Source organism: Rutidosis leptorrhynchoides, chromosome 2 (genome assembly GCF_046630445.1).
Source record: "Rutidosis leptorrhynchoides isolate AG116_Rl617_1_P2 chromosome 2, CSIRO_AGI_Rlap_v1, whole genome shotgun sequence".
Lineage (NCBI taxonomy): Eukaryota > Viridiplantae > Streptophyta > Magnoliopsida > Asterales > Asteraceae > Rutidosis > Rutidosis leptorrhynchoides.
In genome coordinates, this window is record NC_092334.1 from 35430851 (window position 1) to 35455859 (window position 25009).

The following is a 25009-nucleotide window of genomic DNA, read 5'->3' on the forward strand; positions in this document are numbered from 1 at the left end:
TATTGAGGGTGATTTGTGTGAAATTGATTAAATTTTACCAAAGTTTCCAAACATTTTGGCGTTTGTTTGCTGAATGATAAATGGTGCACATCATTTGTTCATTCCGTCTTGTTGTTATTTCACATATATTTTGCATCTTGTCGTCAAAATTAGTTGCTTTTGCTGAACTTAATGCCAGTCTTTGAAAATGCATTGTTTTACCCTGTTGTGTACATAAGATAAACTGCAAACATATATACATATTTTTGAAGTTTGGTATATTACCCCACATTCAAAAATTATTAAAATCTAAGAATAAAAGTTAGACAATTATAAAAACTATTACAATATTAACAAAAGTATTAAACATATCAATCATTACAAATTACAAAATAAATAAAACTAAGTATACTAGGGATGATACTGGTACCAATAGGGGTTCCAGGCATAACCATAGGTGCTATAGAATGCTTCGGCAGGGTTATACGTAGGATACGGTGGTTGCATCTCTATAGACCAGGGAGGGAAGATGGGTTTCGGTGTAGGAATATAGTTTCTACCTATATGTTGGCAATGAGCTATGATTTGGTTCTGATGAACTTGCTAATCTTCAAATGCTCTCTGTCTAGCATTTTCGTACTCCTGTGAAGCTATAAACCTTTGCATTTCTTGCATCTCATTTCCCCCTCCTACATTACCTTGCTGTTGGTTTCTCTCAACCTGTGGATGTCTACCATGGTATGGTACTGCGGCGTTATTTCGCCTCTTCAAAACTTTCGCACCATGGTATACATTTAAACCTATAGTATCGCGGGGTTCTGGTTCTTCGACTAATAATCCCCCCCGACTTATATCCACACCGAGATATTCACCAATCAAAGTAATAAAAATACCACCTCCTATTATGCTATGCGGTCTCATCCCCCTAACCATAGCTGATAAATAATAACCCACACAATACGGTATACTTACAGCGCTTTGTGGGTCTCGAATACACATATGGTAAAACAAATCCTGTTCATTTACCTTTTCCTTGTTCTTACCCCTTTGTGTAATCGAATTAGCTAAAAACCTATGAATCACTCTTAATTTGGCTCTATCTATATCCAAATAAGAGTAATTTCCCCCTTTGAAACGGTGATGGCTTGTCATTTGACTCCACACACCGTGTGTATCAAAATTTTCATCTATCTTTCTACCGTTTAGTATCAACCCTCTACAATCGGCAGATGCTAACTCCTCAGGCGTATATATACGTAAAGCCAGAGCCATGTCCAGTAAATACATGTGGCGCATCGAACCGCCTAACAAAAATCTAATAAAAGAAAGATCGGTTAAACTAGCTACCCGATCATTCAACTCTATACTACACAACAATTCTTCACACCATACTTTATATACAGGTCTACGCATGGTGAATAAACGTACCCAGTCATTAAAAGTAGAATTACCATACCTCTGTACTAGTAATTACCTAATTGGCCCGGCCAATTCTACAGCTTCTAAGGGTCCCCATTCTATGACCCTCGATACCTCAACAACCTTAGAATGAAGAGTATGCAACCCCCTTTGATACTTTGGATAATCTATCCAAAGTCTGTCAAATCTCAGGTTCGGATGCAAATCTTCCAAGTGCATATCAGAAAATGTCATGACCGGATGAGGTATATCCTGCTTGTAGTAGTTATCCACCTCCTGTTGTTCCGCATTCTCAGCAGGAGCATTGCGAGCTTGGGATGAAGATTCACCCCTTTCAGTCTGCAAAACACATCAAACACAATTTTTGTGCATCCAAATATGCATTAGTGTCAGCAAAATCATCAATCAAAATAATTACAATGACATGATCAAGTTATATCAAACTTAAGCTTATTTTTATATTTTCATCAAATCTACACTTTTTCAAATAAGCATATACGAAAATGTTCGCCAAGTTCATAAGCATTCAACTCAAATAACATGTCAAAATAATCATTACTAGCAATTAAACAAGTTTCAAATGGCATTATCTTTCAAAAATCAAGTTCATGAATTTTAGACTTGAAAAAGTCCACTTTAATTCTCAAAATCATGTTTAGGCTCAAAGTTTGGATCATTTAACTACCTAGACATGTTACACTACTTAATTTAGAAACAATTCATGACAAAAATCAGCCATAACCTGTTTATATCAAAAAGCCCCAAATTTGCTCAAAAATACAAACCCTAGATTACTCTAAATTTGAAGTTTAAGGCTTCTAATCATGTTAAATAGCATCAATCTAGGTTATACAAGCATAATACATAAACAATTTAATCATAATTACACTAAAAAGCATCAAAATCAAATTGAGGAAAAAATTGCTCAAGAACACCAAATTTCGGATTAAATGGTGTTTAGGTGTAGAAATTTACCGTTTTTCTTGAGTAATTCCTAGATAACATCCTTCTCAACATGATTTTAGTAAAAAATTTGGTGATTAACGGTTAAAAATTGTGATTTTGGGGTGTATTTTTCGGGTTTTTGCGTGTTTATGTTCGCAGTATTTGTGTGTTTTGTGGGTTGGGACTGATCTGTTCCAGCTCTTTATTTTTTTCCGATTTCCGGTCCTCCCGCGACTCGCGGCATTTAAGCCTTCAAACTCCGCGAGTCGCGGAGTTTGGTATATATATTTTTTTTTTTATAATCTTTAACTTATAAAACAATTAAGTAAATAATTTTTAAAATTTTGTTTTCCTTATTATTGAGGACGAGGTCGTTTCGGATCGATGTCCTAGTCTGTCCCTCGACAAAATTTTAAAATTTGTCTTTTTGTAGCGATTGTTTTAAAAGCTAAGATTTTTGGTTTTTTTAATGTTTTTGGCATACTTTAATTCAATAAGATTAAAAATAATGATAATAAAAGTTCTCGTCCCTCCCTTGGGTAAAGCAATTTCGGTTCAAAGACCTAGTCTTCAACTTACGACGAATTTTAAAAATCATATTTTTAACTTAATGAGATAAAGTAAATTTTTTTTTTTTTTTAAATTCTCACAATTTAATTATAAAATTCAAAATTAATATTAAAAATTCACACCAAACTTACAATTTAAAATGCATAAAATTAAAAATTCATATTTAAAAAATTAAAAATTCACACCAAACTTAATTTAAAAATTCATATTATAAATTCACACCAAACTTATATTAATTTTTCAAATATTTACAATTTTAAATATATTGATTTTACAAAGTTTACAATATTAATTTAAGATTCAAATATTAATTTTAAAAACATGGTAAAAATAAAATTAAAAATGTTTTTGACTTTTTATCCCACTTTAATCAATCAAATAGTATCAAAAATATGCGCCCCTCTTTTCGGTAAAGTAATTTCGGTTCCAAAACCTAATTTAACTCATGACGAATTTTTGAAATATTTTGGGTTGATTGATTAAAGATATTTATACCTTAAGAATAAACGTTAAATTTCGCAGTGATGTAATAAATTTTTGAATGATATCAATAATTTCGGTCGCCAAACCTAATTTTATTCAATACCAATTTAATACTTTTTAGCGAACAAATTAGCGTTTATTATCAAAAGGTTAAAAAAAAAAAAAAAAAACTGTACAGACATACCTGTGAAATAGATTTCTTAGTTATATGATCTATCCCATTCATAAGATAGTCGGTTTAATTGGTTTTCCATAGCTACATAGGCGTAACCTCGAGCATTCAGTGTCTTTTCTTCTAAACATATGAACGGTCCGTCTCTGCATAAAGTAACAAATTCGGTATTTGAATAGGTTTGATTATTTGAACATTTACCTCCATGTGACCATTTTCCGCATTTGTGACATCGTTCTAGGTGTCGTGCTCTTCTTTTCGCTGCGGATTTTGATTTTCCTTTACCAAATTGTAACTTATTATCTTCGCATCTGGATTCTTTTCTAACTCCGTCCATTCTTTCTCTGATTACTGATACTAATTCACTCGGGAGTATGTCATTATTACGTTTAGTGATCAAAGCGTGTAGCATTAGACCATGGTTTAGTTCACAGGCAGTCTTCATTTCCTAAAAAAAATAAAAATTCAGAATGGGGGGAGAAGACTAGTTCTTTAGGGTCTGCTAGGGAAAGACCATTCGGGTTCCATTTTCGAGAACTACACGAAAACAGAAAATCTAACTCTAACAGAAATACATATTATCCTTTAAAGACTTGATTCTCCCCACACTTATTTAGCTGTGGTGTCGAAATTGTGATTAACTTCGTTATCGACTTCCATCGGACCATGTATGTAATGTTTAACTCTGTGACCATTAACTTTAAATTCAATCCCATTTGAATTTATTAATTATATCGTTCCGTATGGGAAAACTCTTTTGACTATGAATGCTCCAGACCATCTTGATTTCAATTTTCCAGGAAATAGCTTGAATCGTGAATTGAAAAGAAGAACTCTGTCTCCTTCCTTAAATTCTTTTGAACTTCTGATTCTTTTATCATGCCATTTCTTCGTTCTTTCCTTATAGATTAACGAATTTTCGTATGCTTCATGTCTTAATTCTTCTAATTCGTTTAGTTGACTTAATCGTAGACGTCCAGCTTCATGTAAATCAAGATTACATGTTTTCAAAGCCCAAAATGCTTTGTGTTCAATTTCTACTGGAAGATGACATGCTTTTCCATAAACAAGTCTAAAAGGTGTGGTTCCAATTGGAGTTTTGTAGGCTGTTCTAAAAGCCCAGAGTGCATCCTCCAATTTAATGGACCATTCCTTCGGATTTGATCCTACGGTTTTCTCTAGAATACGTTTTAAGGCTCGGTTGGTATTTTCAACTTGTCCACTTGTTTGTGTATGATATGTGGTGGAGATTTTATGAGTTACTCCATATCTTTTAAGAACTTTCTCAAGTTGATTATTACAGAAATGAGTACCCCGATCACTTATCAAAGCTTTCAGTGTTTCAAACCTTGCAAAAATACGTTTTAAAAAGTTGACTACAACTCGTGCATCATTAGTTGGGAGAGCTTGTGCTTCCGCCCATTTAGATACATAATCAATGGCTACGAGTATATATAGATTATTATGAGATTTTGAAAATGGACCCATAAAGTCAATACCCCAAATGTCAAATACTTCACATACTTGGATGACATTTTGTGGCATTTCATCACGTTGACTTATTTTTCCGGCCCTTTGACAAGCATCACAGGATTTGCAAAGAAGGTGTGCGTCTTTGTAAATTGTAGGCCAATAGAATCCAACATCATAAACTTTTCTTGCTGTTAGTTGAGGTCCATAATGCCCTCCAGTTGGTCCTGTGTGACAATGGTTTAAAATTTTACTAGCTTCATCTCCAAATACACATCGGCTTATTATTCCATCGGGACAACTTTTAAACAGATGTGGATCTTCCCAAAAATAGTGTTTTATATCACTGAAGAATTTCTTTCGTCTTAGGTACGATAATCCTTTTTCAAGGAATCCACAAACTAAGTAATTTGCATAGTCTGCAAACCATGGGATTTCTTTATAATCTATCTTCAATAGATATTCATCAGGAAAGTTGTCTTGTACGGCTGATTTATTTAGAACTTCTAATTCGGGATTTTCAAGACGAGAAAGATGATCTGCGGCGAGATTTTCTGCTCCTCTTTTATCTCGGATTTCAATATCAAACTCTTGTAAGAGTAAGATCCAACGGATTAATCTTGGTTTAGCATCTTGTTTCGAAAATAGGTATCTAAGAGCAGAATGGTCGGTATAGACCACCGTTTTTGCTAGAACGAGATATGATCGAAATTTTTCAAAAGCAAAGACAATAGCAAGGAGTTCTTTTTCAGTGGTTGTATAGTTCTTTTATGCTCCTTGTAATGTCTTACTAGCATAATATATAGGTTGAAATCGTTTTTCAATCCTTTGTCCTAAAACGGCTCCCATTGCAAAATCACTTGCATCGCACATTAGTTCAAATGGTAGATTCCAATTTGGTGTTATCATGATCGGCGCATTAGTGAGTTTCTCTTTAAGAATATTAAAAGATTTGATACACTCATCTGAAAAGATGAATGGAGCATCCTTTTCTAGGAGTTTATTCATAGGAGTGGCAAGTTTAGAAAAATCTTTTATGAAACGTCGGTAAAAACTGGCATGCCCTAGAAAACTCCTAACTCCTCTAACATTGGTGGGATGTGGAAGTTTAGCAATTACATCTACTTTAGCTCTATCCACTTCAATTCCTTCTTTTGAAATTTTATGTCCAAGAACGATGCCTTCTTTAACCATGAAATGGCATTTCTCCCAATTAAGTACTAGATTTGATTGTTCGCATCTAAGAAGCATTCGTTCTAGATTAACTAGACATGATTCAAATGTATCACCGAAGACTGAAAAGTCATCCATGAATACTTCCATGCATTCTTCTATCATGTCGTGAAAAATCGCCATCATACACCTTTGAAAGGTTGCAGGGGCGTTGCAAAGTCCAAATGGCATGCGTTTGTAAGCAAAAGTACCATAAGGGCACGTGAATGTGGTTTTCTCTTGATCTTCGGGTGCTATTGGAATTTGAAAATATCCGGAAAATCCATCTAGAAAACAATAGTAACTATTTCCGGCTAATCTTTCCAACATTTGATCTATGAAAGGTAAGGGAAAGTGATCTTTTCTGGTGGCGTCATTTAATTTTCTATAATCAATACATACACGCCATCCTGTTACAGTCCTAGTAGGAATAAGCTCATTTTTCTCATTTGTAATGACAGTCATGCCACCCTTCTTAGGCACGCATTGAACTGGGCTTACCCATGGACTATCAGAGATTGGATAAATTAAACCTGTGTCTAGCAGTTTAATAATCTCTTTCTTAACTACATCTTGCATATTAGGATTTAGTCTTCGTTGGTGTTGCACATACGTTTTATGACCTTCTTCCATAAGGATTTTATGTGTGCAATACGAAGGACTTATTCCTTTAATATCATGAATCTTCCATGCAATGGCTGGTTTATGAGCTTTCAACACAGAAATGAGTTGTGATTTCTCATTTTCAGTAAGAGAAGACGATATTATTACAGGTAATTCAGATTCACCATGTAAATAAGCGTATTCCAAATGGTTTGGAAGTGGCTTTAACTCTAATTTCGGAGGTTCTTCTATCGATGATTTGTATCGATATCTGTCTTCTTCTTTTAGCATTTGGATTTCTTCTGTTGTTGGTTCATATCCATTAGCTATAAGTGTAGCTAACATTTCAGCTTCATCAATTGATTCATTACCTTCTCCTAAAGAACATTCTCCTGTTCCTTGTAATTCTGGAAATTCTTCTAATAATTCTGCATGTGCATCTATAGTTTGAATATAATAACATGTATCATCTGCAGATTGTGGTTGTTGCATTGCTCTATCAACTGAAAAGGTAGCACTCTCATCCTATATACTTAGGGTCAGTTTCTTTCCGAACACGTCTATCATTGCTTTAGCCGTGTTTAAGAATGGTCTTCCTAATATGAGAGGAACTTGAGAATCTTCTTCCATGTCCAGAACAACAAAATCTACTGGAAATACTAAAGTACCAACTTTAACTAGCATGTTCTCCATTATCCCTCTAGGATATTTTATTGATCTATCGGCTAGTTGTATGCTTATTCTGGTTGGTTTCAATTCTCCAAGGTCTAGTTTAGCGTATAGTGAATACGGCATTAAATTTATACTAGCACCTAAGTCTGCCAATGCTTCTATTGAACTAAGACTACCCAGAAAACATGGAATTGTGAAACTTTCTGGATCAGATAGTTTTTCTGGTATCTTATTCAACAGCACTGCTGAACAATTAGCATTCATAGTAACAGCCGAGAGTTCTTCCATTTTCTTTCTATTTGAGATTAGATCTTTCAAGAATTTAGCATATCTAGGCATTCCTGAAATCACATCAATGAAAGGAAGATTTACATTTATCTGTTTAAACATATCCAAGAATTTGGATTGCTCGGCTTCAAGTTTTTCTTTCTTCATTTTACTCGGGTAAGGAAGTGGTGGTTGGTATGGTTTAACATAAGGTTTAGCCTTAACTGTGTTATCTTCATTAACCTTTTTAACTACCGGTTCTTTTTCCTTATCTTGATCAGGTTGTAGTTCTTGTGGAGTAGGAATAGCTTCATCAGAAGTTACAGGTATTTTAGGTGGTTTAAGTGTTGTACCACTTCTTGTGGTAATGGCTTTAGCTGTTTCATTCCGGGGGTTAGCATTTGTATCACTAGGTAGACTTCCTGGTTTTCTTTCACATATTAACCTTGCTAGGTTACTTACTTCTTGTTCCAGATTTTGAATAGAAGCTTGTTGATTTCTAAATGCTTGAGCATTTTGTTCATTGGTTTGTTTTTGAGATGTGAAAAACTGCGTTTGAGTTTCAACTAGCTTCGTCATCATATCTTCTAAATTCGGCTTTTTATCATCGGTTTGTTGTGGTGGTTTGTTTTGAAAATTAGGTCTTTGCTGATTGTAAGTATTATTGGATACTTGTTGATTGCTAGGACCTTGTTGGTTGTTGTATGGAATATTTCTGTTATAATTCTGGTTTTGATTGTAAATTGGTCTTGGCGGTTGATAATTATTCTGATAATTATTTCCAGGCCTTTGGTTTATGTATGAAATATTCTCTCTTTGTTCCATTGTTAATTCAATACTGAGACAATCTTTTGTCAAATGTGGTCCTCCACACTGCTCACAACTAATTCGTATTGAGTGAATATCTTTAGTCATCTTTTCCATTCGTCTCTCCACAGCATCTATCTTTGCGGAAATGGAATCTAAGTCATAGCTAGAATCGGCTCTAGCTGCTTTAGATGATCTAACGATGTCTTTTTCTTGGTGCCACTCATGTGAGTGGGAAGCAGTGTTATCAATAATTTTGTAAGCATCAGTTTCGGTTTTTTTCATAATAGAGCCACCAGCTGCTATATCTATGTCTTTCCTTGTAGTGATGTCGCATCCTTGGTAGAATATTTGTACTATTTGACAGGTGTCTAAACCATGTTGCGGACATCCTCTTAACAACTTTCCATATCTAGTCCATGCCTCATATAGAGTTTCATTCGGCTTCTGTGTGAACGTAACAATTTCTGCTTGAAGTCTTACGGCTTTAGATGCCGGAAAGAATTGTTTAAGAAATTTGTCAACTAAAACATCCCATGTATCGATCGCCCCTTCAGGTAACGATTCCAACCAATCTTTGGCTTCTCCCTTTAAAGTCCAGGGAAATAACATGAGATATATCTGTTCATCCTCCACTTCTCGGATTTTAAATAGTGTGCAGATCCTATTAAAGGTACGTAGATGTTCATTTGGATCTTCCTTCGGCGCACCACTAAATTGGCATTGATTAGTCACCATGTGTAGAATTTGTCCTTTGATTTCATAATCTGGCGCATTAATGTCTGGATGAGTAATTGCGTGACCTTGGCCAGTGCGTTTAGCTCTCATTCGGTCTTCCATACTTAAAGGTTCCAGATTCTCCATAATTGAATTTGTTGAATCGGAATCACTAGAGGATTCTGATTTAATGGTTCGTTCCTCAACAATCTCTGTTTGAATGATTGGTGGTTCCGGAGGAAAGTTTAGTGGTTCAGGATCTACGAACCGTTCCTGAATATTCTCCGGATTCTCAATTGTGAGGTCGGGTTCAAAAAATGGATTATCGGAAATTTGAACTGAAGTACTTGGTCGACTGGATGACGATTCTAAAGAAAAATCAGCGGCGGTTATATTTGCTAAATGTCTTGATCTAGTTACAGGTGGTGAACGTACAAAAGGTGGTGAACGTCTTGCTCGGTGCATTCACTGAATATCCTATTAGCTTTTAAAAGGAAAGAAAAATTATAATAAGTTATCCAACTAATAGACTTTTCTGATTTTGCCCACGTTTCGAATAGCCAAAAGATGCAGCAGAGGGGCAGGATTCGTTTGGTCTCAATATAATTGAGGACTGTTTGGCTCCAATAACCCGGTCCACGTACAAATCCAACTATTACTACGAACCAGAAAATTTTGATGTCTATCAATTTAACCACTTAAAATAAATTTTCGTAATTTTAAGAAAATTTAGATAAGAAGTAGAATAAAATTCTATGTCCTAAAACTAGAATAGCGAGAAATAAGAAAGAAAAAGAGTTCGTCGGAAAAAGGTTGAAAAAGAAAAATGGTTGAAAAATAAAAGGTGACGGAAAAATAAAAGAAACTTATAAAACTTAAAAACACTTGACTAACCTAACCTTATTACTACAACTAACTTAAAATTATAATCGCAAATTGAGATTACTAATTGGAATGATAATTGATATATAGGTAAAAGGTGTCTAAAAATATTAAAGCTTACAAGAAAAACTATATCCCAAATGGAAATAACTTAAAAAGAAACTAAAACTTAAAAAGGCGTCACAAAATTCTAAAGCACCTAAATCTTATTCTAAAGAAAAAGCACTTAAGGAATTCTACGGCAAATCCTAAAAATCTAGAAGTAAAAATAACTATGGCAAAAACTGAGTTCAAAACTAAAAACTAGCTAAAAATACAAATATTACGCTACAACGATTAAAAAGGGACAAAATATAAAAATATACAAAAAGTTGTAAAAAGTACAATTTTTATAAAAATATTATTTTTATATTATTTATTTAATAAAACTACTAATTTTACAATTTAATTAAACTAATTTAACTAAATAAAACAAATTAAATAAAAAGTAAAACTAATTATAATAATAATAATTAATTAGGGTTTAAAATAATAATTATTAATAATTACTCGTAATTAATACTGAATTAGGGTTTCTGTCAGCGTGTCAGGTTTACTCCGCGAGTTGCGGTATTCAAAGCATCAAACCCCGCGAGTCGCGGGGTTCAGAAATTCAGATGACAGCTTATTTAAATTCGACGCGTTTTTCTTTATTTATTTATTTTTTTTCTTTTTTCTTTCTGTTTTTAATTTTTCTGTTTCTATATAAATAAAAGATATTTAAATAAAACTTTATATCTTTATAAACTAAAATAAAAATAAAGAAACTTATAAAACTTAAATATTTAACAAAATCTTAAAAATACATAAAAATTTTTTTTTTTCTATATTAGCGTTGCGCTTCCGGCTTTTAAGAGAGTCCCCGGCAGCGGTGCCAAAAATACTTGATGTTTCGCGAGGTGTATACGAAAATAGCTTATATTTTTGCAGAAAATACTATTAAATACGATACAATTTTACACAAGATATTTATTTATTTATAGAATGGATATACTTAAACCTTGCTACAACACTTATAGGCAGTGTACCTAATCGTACAGTAGTGTAGTTTTTAGTAAGTCCGGTTCGTTCCACAGGGAATCTTTTTAAACAAAGCTTAACGCTATATTAGTTTACTTTTATAAAAATACAAATATATATATATAAGTAATATTATTATTATAAAGGGGGGGTTTTTACCGTTTAATGACCGGTTTGTCGATTTTAAAACTTTAGTCGCAGTTAAAACCAAATAAATACAAGACTTTAAATTAAAGCATAAAGTAAATAACGATAATGAAATTGCGAATAATAAAAGTGCGATAAAATAAACTTGCGATAATTAAAAGTGCAATTAAATACAATAACAATAAATAAAAATGCGATAATTAGAAGTGCAATTAAATATAAAATAAAGGAAATTAAATATGAAATAAAAGAATTATGCTTATTTAAACTTCCGTAATCATGATGTTTGACGTGTTGATTTTAGTTTTATGCCCATGGGTTAATTGTCCTTTGTCCTGGATTATTTAATATGTCCGTCTGGTTTTTGTCCATAACAGTCCATCAGTCATAAATATAAAGTGCGAGTGTCCTCGTCAAATTATTCTTATACCCGAAGTTAAATATTCCAACTAATTGGGGACTTAAACTGTAACAAGATTTTAATACTTTGTTTAATAATTACACCAGGATGTCGACTGAGTGTAACCCAAGGTTTTAATATTTTGTTATCAATTATACCAAGTGTCCTTGTACATAATTTCACCCCTGTTTTAATTATTCTAGTGACTATTAATCCATTCCCGTGTCCGGTTAAATGAACGATTATTCGTACATATAAATACCCCGCCCATCGTGTCCGATTGAGTGTATATGGTAATTTATAGGGACGCCCAATTATAAATCTTTATGTTAACATTAACAAACTATCATTTAGTTAAACAAATATAAAGCCCATTAATAGCTCATAGTCTAATTTCCACAAGTGTCGTTCTTTTGTCCAAACCCCAATTATGGTACAAAGCCCAATTACCCAATTTTAGTAATTAGTCCAACATCATGATTACTTCGTTTTAAATAAGCATAATAATAACTTAGCTACGAGACATTAATGTAAAAAGGTTGAACATAACTTACAATGATTAAAAATAGCGTAGCGTTACACGGACAGAATTTCGACTTACACCCTTACAACATTCGCTAACATACCCTTATTATTAGAATTATAATTAAAATTAAAATTAAAATATAAATATAAATATAAATATTTACGTAGTATTATGAGAGAAGAAGAAAAAGATTATTTTTTACGATCAGAATGCGCGAGCTTTATAGGGAGTTTCTGAAATTGGGGTTCCGCGACTCGCGGCCATTTTGGCCTTCAAACTCCGCGAGTCGCGGAGTTTACTTTTACAGCTCACACAAGCTTGGCTCTTTGTTTACCGACGGTTTTAAATATAAATATAATATATTAAATAATTATAAGAATTATTTAAATATTATATTATATTTATGTGCATAGTTGACTTGTAATTTTTAGTCCGTTGCGTCGAGCGTTGAGAGTTGACTCTGGTCCCGGTTCCGGATTTTCGAACGTCCTTGCGTACAATTTAATATCTTGTACTTTGCGTTTTGAATCTTGTACTCTTGTAATTTCGAGACGTTTCTTATCAATAATTGGAACCTCTTTGATTGTCTTTTGTACTTTTGAGCTTTTTGGTCGTTTGCGTCTTCAATTCGTCGAATCTGTCTTTTGTCTTCACCTTTTATTATTTAAACGAATATCACTTGTAAATAGAACAATTGCAACTAAAAGCTTGTCTTTCTTAAGGAATAATGCTATGAAATATATGTTCGTTTTTAGCATTATCAGCAGGTCTAATTTATCCAATCTCTGATAGTCCATGGGTAAGCCCAGTTCAATGCGTGCCTAAGAAGGGTGGCATGACTGTCATTACAAATGAGAAAAATGAGCTTATTCCTACTAGGACTGTAACAGGATGGCGTGTATGTATTGATTATAGAAAATTAAATGACGCCACCAGAAAAGATCACTTTCCCTTACCTTTCATAGATCAAATGTTGGAAAGATTAGCCGGAAATAGTTACTATTGTTTTCTAGATGGATTTTCCGGATATTTTCAAATTCCAATAGCACCCGAAGATCAAGAGAAAACCAAATTCACGTGCCCTTATGGTACTTTTGCTTACAAACGCATGCCATTTGGACTTTGTAACGCCCCTGCAACCTTTCAAAGGTGCATGATGGCGATTTTTCACGACATGATAGAAGAATGCATGGAAGTTTTCATGGATGACTTTTCAGTCTTCGGTGATACATTTGAATCATGTCTAGCTAATCTGGAACGAATGCTTATTAGATGCGAACAATCAAATCTAGTACTTAATTGGGAGAAATGCCATTTCATGGTTAAAGAAGGCATCGTTCTTGGACATAAAATTTCAAAAGAAGGAATTGAAGTGGATAGAGCTAAAGTAGATGTAATTGCTAAACTTCCACATCCCACCAATGTTAGAGGAGTTAGGAGTTTTCTAGGGCATGCCGGTTTTTACCGACGTTTCATAAAAGATTTTTCTAAAATTGCCACTCCTATGAATAAACTCCTAGAAAAGGATGCTCCATTCATCTTTTCAGATGAGTGTATCAAATCTTTTAATATTCTTAAAGAGAAACTCACTAATGCGCCGATCATGATAACACCAAATTGGAATCTACCATTTGAACTAATGTGCGATGCAAGTGATTTTGCAATGGGAGCCATTTTAGGACAAAGGATTGAAAAACGATTTCAACATATATATTATGCTAGTAAGACGTTACAAGGAGCACAAACGAACTATACAACTACTGAAAAAGAACTCCTTGCTATTGTCTTTGCTTTTGACAAATTTCGTTCATATCTCGTTCTAGCAAAAACGGTGGTCTATACCGACCATTCTGCTCTTAGATACCTATTTTCGAAACAAGATGCTAAACCAAGATTAATCCGTTGGATATTACTCTTACAAGAGTTTGATATTGAAATCCGAGATAAAAGAGGAGCAGAAAATCTCGCCGCTGATCATCTTTCTCGTCTTGAAAATCCCGAATTAGAAGTTCTAAATGAATCAGCCATACAAGACAACTTTCCTGATGAATATCTATTGAAGATAGATTATAAAGAAATTCCATGGTTTGCAAACTATGCAAACTACTTAGTTTGTGGATTCCTTGAAAAAGGATTATCGTACCAAAAACGAAAGAAATTCTTCAGTGATATAAAACACTATTTTTGGGAAGATCCACATCTGTTTAAAAGTTGTCCCGATGGAATAATACGCCGATGTGTATTTGGAGATGAAGCTAGTAAAATTTTAAACCATTGTCACACAGGACCAACAGGAGGGCATTATGGGCCTCAACTAACAGCAAGAAAAGTTTATGATGCTGGATTCTATTGGCCTACAATTTACAAAGACGCACACCTTCTTTGCAAATCCTGTGATGCTTGTCAAAGGGCCGGAAAAATAAGTCAACGTGATGAAATGCCACAAAATGTCATCCAAGTATGTGAAGTATTTGACATTTGGGGTATTGACTTTATGGGTCCATTTCCAAAATCTCATAATAATCTATATATACGCGTAGCCATTGATTATGTATCTAAATGGGCGGAAGCACAAGCTCTCCCAACTAACGATACACGAGTTGTAGTCAACTTTTTAAAATGTCTTTTTGCAAGGTTTGGAACACCGAAAGCTTTAATAAGTGATCGGGGTACTCATTTTTGTAATAATCAACTTGAGAAAGTTCTTAAAAGATATGGAGTAACTCATAAAATCTCCACCGCATATCATCCACAAACAAGTGGACAAGTTGAAAATACCAACCGAGCTTTAAAACGTATTCTAGAGAAAACCGTAGGATCAAATCCGAAGGAATGGTCCATTAAATTGGAGGATGCACTCTGGGCTTTTAGAACAGCCTACAAAACTCCAATTGGAACCACACCTTTTAGACTTGTTTATGGAAAAGCATGTCATCTTCCAGTAGAAATTGAACACAAAGCATTTTAGGCTTTGAAGACATGTAATCTTGATTTACATGAAGCTGGACGTCTACGATTAAGTCAACTAAACGAATTAGAAGAATTAAGACATGAAGCATACGATAATTCGTTAATCTATAAAGAGAGAACGAAGAAATGGCATGATAAAAGAATCAAAAGTTCAAAAGAATTTAAAGAAGGAGACAGAGTTCTTCTTTTCAATTCACGATTCAAGCTATTTCCTGGAAAATTGAAATCAAGATGGTCTGTACCATTCATAGTCAAAAGAGTTTTCCCATACGGAACGATAGAATTAATAAATTCAAATGGGATTGAATTTAAAGTTAATTGTCACAGAGTTAAACATTACATACATGGTCCGATGGAATGTGACAATGAAGTTAATCATAATTTCACCACCCAAGAAAACCTTCAATATGAAAACATAAATATGTTATCAACAACATATGAAAAATCAAAACTGGAATATAGGGAGGATTCAAATTTGAGTGATGAAGAAGAATTCCTATACAAACCTCCCATTCCAAGAAACGAAGAAAAATGTGAACAAGAAATTCAAATAGAAATGAAAGAACCAAGGAAAGAACACCCGAAAAAGGTTTACAAACCAACTCGACTTACTAAAGCAGGAGACCCGGGTGAATTTATCATTTCTTGCTTACTTAATGATGGTGCTGTATATAATGGACTCGCAGATTTAGGAGCAAGTGCAAATATTATGCCTCTTTCCTTATACAAAAGATTAGGCATGGGTAAATTAAAACCAACCAAAATAGGTGTTCAATCATTTGACCAAACCATTAAACACCCGGTTGGAATAGCAGATAATTTACTTGTTAACGTGGGAAGTTTGACCTTTGTTGCAAACTTCATAGTGATTAATATAGAGGAAAACCTTGATATTCCTCTAATGCTAGGTCGCCCATTTTTAGCAACCACCGAGGCATTCATTGATGTAAGAAAAGGTAGAATAACACTTAGGGATGGTGATACATCGATCACCTTTGTGAACCGAAAGTTTAGATCTCCACAAACCAAAACTGTTAGACCAATAAAAACGCATAAGTGTGGGGAAGATGAAGAAACACTTAATGATGATCCAATCACAAAGAATGCCGTTGATGATACGAAATTAGATGAACCCATTTTTAACAGTTCAACGAAGAAACTTTATAAACGGATTCACGATGCTAAGATTAAAGGAAACTTTAAGTTATATAACCGATTAATATCCAATTTATCGTCAAAAGAAAAGGCAATGTTAGTTGAATTTGTGAAAGTTACGGAGGAAATCAACAAATGGATTGAAGTAAAAGTCAAAGATATACAAGTTGTTAATGATTCAATTGAAAATAATGTTAATCACAATTTCAACTAAGTATAGGGGGTTTATGTATTTCTGTTAGAGTTAGATTGTCTGTTTTCGTGTAGTTCTCGAAAATGGAACCCGAATGGTCTTTCCCTAGCAGACCCTAAAGAACTAGTCTTCTCCCCCCATTCTGAATTTTTATTTTTTTAGGTTTTTACAAAATGAAGACTGCCTGTGAACTAAACCATGGTCTAATGCTACACGCTTTGATCACTAAACGTAATAATGACACACTTCCGAGTGAAATAGTATCAGTAATCAGAGAAAGAATGGACGGAGTTAGAAAAGAATCGAGATGCGAAGATAATAAGTTACAATTTGGTAAAGGAAAATCAAAATCCGCAGCGAAAAGAAGAGCACGACACCTAGAAAGATGTCACAAATGCGGAAAATGGTCACATGGAGGTAAATGTTCAAATAATCAAACCTATTCAAATACCGAATTTGTTACTTTATGCAGAGACGGACCGTTCATATGTTTAGAAGAAAAGACACTGAATGCTCGAGGTTACGCCTATGTAGCTATGGAAAACCAATTAAACCGAGTATCTTATGTATGGGATAGATCATATAACTAAGAAATCTATTTCACAGGTAAGTCTGTACAGTTTTTATTTTATTTTCTTATTTTTAACCTTTTGATAATAAACGCTAATTTGTTCGCTATAAAGTATTAAATTGGTATTGAATAAAATTAGGATTGGCGACCGAAATTATTGATATCATTCAAAAATTTATTACATCACTACGAAATTTAACGTTTATTCTTAAGGTATAAATATCTTTAATCAATCAACCCAAAATATTTCAAAAATTCGTCATGAGTTAAATTAGGTCTTGGAACCGAAATTACTTTACCGAAAAGAGGGGCGTATATTTTTGATAATATTTGATTGATTAAAGTGGGATAAAAAGCCAAAAAGATTTTTAATTTTATTTTTACCATGTTTTTAAAATTAATATTTAAATCTTAAATTAATATTGTAAACTTTGTAAAAACAATATTTTTAAAATTGTAAATATTTGAAAAATTAATATAAGTTTGGTGTGAATTTATAATATGAATTTTTAAATTAAGTTTGGTGTGAATTTATAATATGAATTTTTAAATTAAGTTTGATGTGAATTTTTAATTTTTAAATATGAATTTTTAATTTTATGCATTTCAAATTTTAAGTTTGGTGTGAATTTTTAATATTAATTTTGAATTTTATATTTAAGTTGTGTGAATTTAAAAACAAAAATTTACTTTATCTCATTAAGTTAAAAATATGATTTTTAAAATTCGTCATAAGTTGAAGACTAGGTCTTTGAATCGAAATTGCTTTACCCGAGGGAGGGACGAGAACTTTTATTATCATTATTTTTAATCTTATTGAATTAAAGTATGCCAAAAACATTAAAAAACCCAAAAATCTTAGCTTTTAAAACAATCGCTACAAAAAGACAAATTTTAAAATTTTGTCGAAGGACGGACTAGGACATCGATCCGAAACGACCTCGTCCTAAATAACAAGGAAAACAAAATTTTAAAAAATTAATTACTTAATTGTTTTATAAGTTAATGGTTTTATAAAAAAAAAAAAAAAAAAAAAAAAAACTCCGCGACTCGCGGAGTTTGAAGCTTTAAACCCCGCGACTCGCGGGAGTATCGAATTACAGAAAAAAAATATAAGAGCTGGAACAGCTCAGTCCCAACCCAAAACAAAGAAAAATACTGCGAAAAACACAGCCGAAAAAACCCGAAAAATACACCCCAAAATCACAATTTTTAACCGTTAATCATCAAATATTTTACTAAAATCATGTTGAGAAGGATGCTATCAAGGAATTACTCAAGAAAAACGGTAAATTTCTACACCTAAACACCATTTAATCCGAAAATTAGTGTTCTTGAGCAATTTTTTTCCCAATTTGATTTTGATGCTTTTTAGTGTAATTATGCTTAAATTGCTTATGTATTATGCTTGTATAACCTAGATTGATGATATTTAACATGATTAGAAGCCTTAAAACTTCAAATTTTGAGTAATCTAGGGTTTGTGTTCTTGAGCAAATTTGGGGCTTTTTGATATAAACAGGTTATGGCCGATTTTTGTCATGAATTGTTGCTAAATTAAGTAGTGTAACATGTTTAGGTAGTTAAATGATCCAAACTTTGAGCCTAAACATGATTTTGAGAATTAAAGTGGACTTTTTCAAGTCTAAAAATTCATGAACTTGATTTTTGAAAGATAATGCCATTTGAAACTTGTTTAATTGCTAGTAATGATTATTTTGACATGTTATTTGAGTTGAATGCTTATGAACTTGGCGAACATTTTTGTATATGCTATTTTGAAAAAGTGTAGATTTGATGAAAATATGAAAATGAGCTTAAGTTTGATATAAATTGATCATGTCATTGTAATTATTTTGATTGATGATTTTGCTGACACTAATGCATATTTGGATGCACAAAAATTGTGTTTGATGTGTTTCGCAGACTGAGAGGGGTGAATCTTCATCCCAAGCTCGCAATGCTCCTGCTGAGAATGCGGAACAACAGGAGGTGGATAACTACTACAAGCAAGATATACCTCATCCAGTCATGACATTTTCTGATATGCACTTGGAAGAGTTGCACCCGAACCTGAGATTTGACAGACTTTGGATAGATTATCCAAAATACCAAAGGGGTTTGCATACTCTTCATTCTAAAGTTGATGAGGTACCTAGGGTCATAGAATGGGGACCCTTAGAAGCTGTAGAATTGGCCGGGCCAATTAGGGAATTACTTCCACAGAGGTATGGTAATTCTACTTTTAATGACTGGGTACGTTTATTCACCATGCGTAGACCTGTATATAAAGTATGGTGTGAAGAGTTGTTGTGTAGTATAGAATTAAATGATCGGGTAGCTAGTTTAACCGATCGATCTTTTATTAGATTTTTGTTAGGAGGTTCGATGCGCCACATGTCTTTACTAGACATGGCTCAGGCTTTACGTATATATACGCCTGAGGAGTTAGCATCTGCCGATTGTAGAGGGTTGATACTAAATGGTAGAAAGATAGATGAAAATTTTGATACACACGGTGTATGGAGTCAAATGACAAGCCATCATCGATTCAAAGGGGGAAATTACTCTTATTTGGATATAGATAGAGCTGAATTAAGAGTAATTCATAGGTTTTTAGCTAATTCGATTACACAAAGAGGTAAGAACAAGGAAAAGGTAAATGAACAGGATTTGTTTTACCATATGTGTATTCGAGACCCACAAAGCGCTGTAAGTATACCTTATTGTGTGGGTTATTATTTATCAGCTATGGTTAGGGGGATGAGACCGCATAGCATAATAGGAGGTGGTATTTTTATTACTTTGATTGCTGAATATCTCGGTGTGGATATAAGTCAGGGGGAATTATTAGTCGAAGAACCAGAACCCCGCGATACAATAGGTTTAAATGTATACCATGGTGCGAAAGTTTTGAAGAGGCAAGCAGTCCAATACCATGGTAGACATCCACAGGTTGAGAGAAATCAACAGCAAGGTAATGTAGGAGGGGGAAATGAAATGCAAGAAATACAAAGGTTTATAGCTTCACAGGAATACGAAAATGCTAGACAGAGAGCATTTGAAGATTGGCAAGTTCATCAAAACCAAATCATAGCTCATTGCCAACATATAGGTAGAAACTATATTCCTACACCAAAACCCATATTCCCTCCCTGGTCTATAGAGATGCAACCACCGTATCCTACGTATAACCCTGCCGAAGCATTCTATAGCACCTATGGTTATGCTTGGAACCCCTATTGGTACCAGTATCATCCCTAGTCTACTCAGTTTTATTTATTTTGTAATTTGTAATATTGATACGTTTAATACTTATGTTAATATTGTAATAGTTTTTATAATTTTCTAACTTTTATTCTTAGATTTTAATAATTTTTGAATGTGGGGTAATATACCAAACTTCAAAAATATGTGTATATGTTTGCAGTTTATCTTATATACAACAGGGTAAGACAACGCATTTTCAAAGACTGGCATTAAGTTCAGCAAAAGCAACTAATTTTGACGACAAGATGCAAAATATATGTGAAATAACAACAAGACGAAAAGAACAAATGATGTGCACCATTTATCATTCAGCAAACAAACGCCAATATATTTGGAAACTTTGGTAAAATTTAATCATTTTCACACAAATCACCCTCAATAATTTAAATTGTTACTGATTTCTTGCAAATGAGGGCATTGCAAGATCTTAAGTGTGGGAAGGGGTTAAATTCTTTCGGATTTTAAAATTTTTTACTTTATACACTTGGTTACCATTAAAAATACTAGTAAAGCAGTAGTTGTATTAGAATCTAGTGCTCTCTGATAATAAAGAACAGCCCTAGTCTTATATGCTGACTACCCAATTCTAGTAAAATTTTTAAAAAATTTCAATTAAATGAACTCAAAATCAAGTTTATACATATTTATGAACAATAAAACTAGGTTTTAACACCGAAATTATTGTTACCTCAGAAAGGACATAAATTGAGAAACAAACCAAAATGTTAAAATTCATTTAAAATGGAATAGAGGACGATAAAAAGGAAAATAAAAGCCAAGTGTGGGAAAATTTACCAAGTTATCTTAAACATATGTCACATATATCTGTAACAAATAACTGAAAATACTTTTGCTTTGGACTAAACTAAACTGTTTTACCCGATGAAAGAAAAGAAGAGATTGATCTACACGATGAATCAATTCCATCATTAAAAGGAAGTAAAGTCTTTCGAAAAAGACACGCGCTTCTTGATTTAGGTCATGAAGTTGTTGTCCAGACCAGCTGTAGGTTGACGAAAAATCTAGAAAAGTCATCACTAAAATCAGTAGGAAATCCACGGACCTCAGCATTAAACAGGGTCGCCAAGTGGTCAGATTTATCCTAACCATGAGAAGGATTTATCTCGTAAAATGGGGGGGCACCATGCAAATTAGCTGGATAAGACTAATAAATCAGATCCCCAGAAAGGATAATCTCCTTAAAAGATCAAAAATCAGCTTTTAAGCCTGATATTACTCAATCCTTGAGATTGACCTTAAAGATTGAGAATTACAAACTCATGGAATTCAATGATATCTAAACTCGAGCTTGAACGAGAAAATATTTTGATCAAAAATTACAAACCGATTTGTTTTCTGAAAACCCTATTTTCAATGCGTTCATTACCATTGAACGTGAAATCCTAGGAATTCACCTGGAATTCATTAGGTCACCTGAACCAAATCGGGTGTCAACCGTAAGAACGGTGGTTGCATAGTGGTCAAAGACAGGACCTTGTGCCAGACCGAAAAATCATAAGGGTGAGCTTTACTATTGCTCCTACCAAGGATAGTAATTGCGTCCGACACGTTATAGACCATAATTAAAAGCATGTCAGGGGACATTGTCTTAACAGTTGCTTGTTCAACGCTTTCCTTTACAACCGGACGGTAGTTTACCGAAAGGTAATATATGGGACAAGTAAACTGGACGTGTTGCTTTCCAAATACAAGGTTAGCAAGTGGGTGACACAAAACCGCAAGTTTTGAGCTAAAATTTTCAAATCTGAAACCCACCAAACCCACAAAAATATTTTGTAAACACCGGTAAAGGGTTATTCCGAAAAACTTATCTAGGGTAAAAACTAGATTTAATTTTCAAAAGATCAAATGTTTTCATAAAGATCCAATTTCCTTAATGGATCTAAATTTTTATAGTCATGTGGGACTGTAAACCATATCGTTACTACCATTGTTTATACCACCGTATAGAAATTACTGATGTACAAAGTGTGAAGAATAAAGAAGTGATTCTAGTATTTCAAGACGATATTGCTTGAGGACAAGCAACGCTCAAGTGTGGGAATATTTGATAATGCTAAAAACGAACATATATTTCATAGCATTATTCCTCAAGAAAGACAAGCTTTTAGTTGCAATTGTTCTATTTACAAGTGATATTCGTTTAAATAATAAAAGGTGAAGACAAAAGACAGATTCGACGAATTGAAAACGCAAACGACCAAAAAGCTCAAAAGTACAAAAGACAATCAAAGAGGTTCCAATTATTGATAAGAAACATCTCGAAATTACAAGAGTACAAGATTCAAAACATAAAGTACAAGATATTAAATTGTACGCAAGGACGTTCGAAAATCCGGGACCGGGACCAGAGTCAACTCTCAACGCTCGACGCAACGGACTAAAAATTACAAGTTAACTATGTATATAAATATAATATAATATATAATTAATTATATTAATTATATATATATTATATTTATAAATAAATCGTCGGCAAGAAAGACTCCAAAAGCTGGTGAGCTGTATTTACAAACTCCGCGACTCGCGGAGTTTGAAGGCAAAATGGGCAGCGAGTCGCGGAGCCCCAAAGTTTGAAACTCCCTATAAAAGCAACCGAATTCTGATCGCAAAAACCATCCTTTTTCTTCTTCTCTCAAAAAACGTATTATATATATATATATTATAATTTTAATTTTAATTTTAATTCTAATAATAAGGGTATGTTAGCGAATGTTGTAAGGGTGTAAGTCGAAATTCTGTCCGTGTAACGCTACGCTATTTTTAATCATTGTAAGTTATGTTCAACCTTTTTAATTTAATTTCTCGTAGCTAAGTTATTATTATGCTTATTTAATCCGAAGTAATCATGATGTTGGGCTAATTACTAAAATTGGGTAATTGGGCTTTGTACCATAATTGGGGTTTGGACAAAAGAACGACACTTGTGGAAATTTGACTATGGGCTATTAATGGGTTTTATATTAACTAAACAATACCTTGTTAATTTAATATACAAACTTATAATTCGACGTATTTATATATAACCACATACGCTTGACTGGGTACGGTGGGCGGGATATCTATAAATACCAATAATTATTCATTTTACCGGACACGGAACTGGATTAATAGTTAATAGACTTGTTGAAACAGGGGTGAATTACATTCAAGGGTAATTGGTGTAATTGTTAACAAAGTAGTAAAACCTTGGTTTACACGCAGTCGATAACCTGGTGTATTCATTAAACAAAGTATTAAAACCTTGTTACAATTCGAATCCCCAATTAGTTGGAATATTTGACTTTGGGAATAAGAATAATTTGACAAAGGCTTTCGCTCTTTATATTTATGACTGATGGACTATTATGGACAAATCCGTATGGACATATTAAATAATCCAGGACAAAGGACAATTAACCCATGGGCATAAAACTAAAATCAACACGTCAAACATCATGATTACGGAAGTTTAAATAAGCATAATTCTTTTATTTCATATTTAATTTCCTTTATTTTATATTTAATTGCACTTCAAATTATCGCATTTTATTTATTGTTATTGTATTTAATTGCACTTTTAATTATCGTACTTTTTAATTATCGCAAGTTTATTTTATCGCATTTTTATTAATCGCAATTTCATTATCGTTATTTACTTTACACTTTAAATTAAGTCTTGTATTTATTTATTATTTTACATTTGGTTTTAACTGCGACTAAAGTTTTAAAATCGACAAACCGGTCATTAAACGGTAAAAACCCCCCTTTATAATAATAATATTACTTGTATATATATTTGTATTTTTATAAAAGTAAACTAATATAGCGTTAAGCTTTGTTTATAAAGATTCCCTGTGGAACGAACCGGACTTACTAAAAACTACACTACTGTACGATTAGGTACACTGCCTATAAGTGTTGTAGCAAGGTTTAAGTATATCCATTCTCTAAATAAATAAATATCTTGTGTAAATTGTATCGTATTTAATAGTATTTCCTGCTAAAATTAATAGTATTTTTATACCACTCTGCTAAAACATCATATATTATATAATTAGTAAATATGATATAATTAATAAACTGTAACATTAATATATTAAATGTAATTACAAGTTGAAAATATAATTGTATAATATTATTATTACTTTTATTATTATTACTAAATATTAATATCAATAAAGGTAATATTAATATCATTATTCTAACATGAAAAATAGAATACATATAACTTGTTATACCTTTATATCACTTGTATTATTAGATATTATAATCATTAGCATGGTTATAATTGTTGATATTATCATTAGTGTTATTATTATTATTATTACTAATACTATCATTAACATAATTAATACTATTATCATTATAGATATTATTGGGTATAATTATTAAGTATTATTAGTATTATTATACGAATTGTTATTGGTATCATTAATAACATTATTTTTACTAAACTTACTAAAATCATTATTATTGTTAATAACATCATATTGTTATTACTAATAATATTATTATCA